Source organism: Dipteris shenzhenensis, unplaced genomic scaffold (assembly GCF_047967505.1).
Source record: "Dipteris shenzhenensis isolate YYH24624 ecotype China unplaced genomic scaffold, Dip_SZ_1.0 scaf0219, whole genome shotgun sequence".
Classification (NCBI taxonomy): Eukaryota; Viridiplantae; Streptophyta; class Polypodiopsida; order Gleicheniales; family Dipteridaceae; genus Dipteris; species Dipteris shenzhenensis.
The window spans coordinates 11,585-13,238 of record NW_028239525.1 but is presented as its reverse complement, the minus strand read 5'-3'; the positions used below and the strand labels follow the sequence as shown (position 1 = coordinate 13,238).

At 47.0% G+C, this 1,654-nt stretch overlaps 1 non-coding gene across 1 annotated transcript; it reads left to right on the top strand.

Moving 5' to 3' along the window:
• Positions 1 to 563: 563 nt before the first annotated feature.
• TRNAR-CCG (transfer RNA arginine (anticodon CCG)) lies at positions 564 to 637 on the top strand. The gene has a single exon. It is a non-coding gene; the product is annotated as a tRNA-Arg (tRNA).
• The last annotated feature ends 1,017 nt before the right edge of the window (positions 638 to 1,654 follow it).

The following is a 1,654-nucleotide window of genomic DNA, read 5'->3' as shown; positions in this document are numbered from 1 at the left end:
TATCCACGCCGGGACCGTAGTGGGTAAACTGGAGGGAGAACGAGAAGTCACACTGGGTTTCGTCGATTTGCTACGCGACGATTATATCGAGAAAGACCGAAGCCGTGGTATATATTTCACTCAGGATTGGGTATCCATGCCAGGTGTATTTCCCGTAGCCTCGGGAGGTATCCATGTCTGGCATATGCCCGCTCTAACTGAAATCTTCGGAGATGATTCTGTCTCACAGTTCGGCGGAGGAACCTTGGGACACCCCTGGGGAAACGCACCAGGCGCCGTAGCTAATCGAGTTGCATTGGAGGCTTGTGTACAAGCTCGTAATGAGGGACGTGATCTTGCTCGTGAAGGTAACGAGATTATCCGCGAAGCTAGTAAGTGGAGTCCCGAATTGGCTGCTGCTTGCGAGGTATGGAAACAGATCAAATTTGAATTCGACACAATTGATACATTGTAATTTCCGTAACTATTCGGGAATCTCATTCATTCGGTAGGATTCGTGGGGCGAACAGGGAGTATAGGGAGAAGGAACATTCCCCTCCATACTCCCGATATGCCACGGATCGGAGTTGGTAGCTCAGCGGATGAGAGCACATGGTTCCGATCCATGGGGACGGGGGTTCGAATCCCCCCCAATTTGCATAGGAGAGGTGGAATACGAGCTGCAGAGACTCGAGTAGTAAGGAAATGATTCAGTGCCTCTCAGTACACGACACAACTATTTCCACGAAGTGTTATTGGATAATTATTTGTGGGGTTCTAACATATGATTGATCAAATAGATGATCAGTCAATTGCCAATTAGTTATCGGATTCGGAGTCAGTCTCGATTCGACGCCTATTCCGAACAGACGCTGATCCTGATAGTTCAGAAATGATTTCTCCATCTCTGTGTCTATCTCATTGATGAAATGAAATCTAATAGAATCGACTGTTTTTACCTCCGAAGCGAAGGAGAAGAAATGAATGAGGAAATTCCTATGTCTGTGAGAAATCGGTTCGAAGATAAACGCGAATTTGGTGGATTGATCGGGGCTTTCCTCGAAAAAGCCACAAAGGGTTACGTTTTGAGTGAGAGAGGAAGGAATAGAGACATAAGCATTGATACCGACAGGGGGTTGTGGACTCGGTGTGACAACTGCGGTAACATGCTTTACGTGAGATTCCCAAAACAAAATAAAAATATTTGTGAGGAGTGCGGCTATCACCCCCCAATGACTAGTACAGAAAGAATCGAACTTCCGATCGATCGTGACACTTGGATTCCCATGGATGAAGACATGACTGCATAAGATGTTCCAGGTTTCTCTGACGGGGATTCTCATGGAAGTCGCATCATCAACTCCCAGAAACGAACGGGTTTAACTGATGCTGTTCAGACAGGGGTGGGATGTCTAAACGGGACACCTATTGCGCTTGGTGTTACGGACTTTCAATCCACGGGGGGAAGTATGGGTTCTGTGGTAGGTGAAAAGATTACCCGCTCAATCGAATGTGCCACGGATCAATCCCTTCCACTAGTTATTATCTGTGCTTCCGGCGGAGCACGTACGCAAGAAGGGACGTTGAGTCTGATGCAGATGGCTAAGATTCCTCCCGTCCCACAAATACATCAGGTTCAGAAGGGATTATTATATATATCGGTTCCTACCTATCC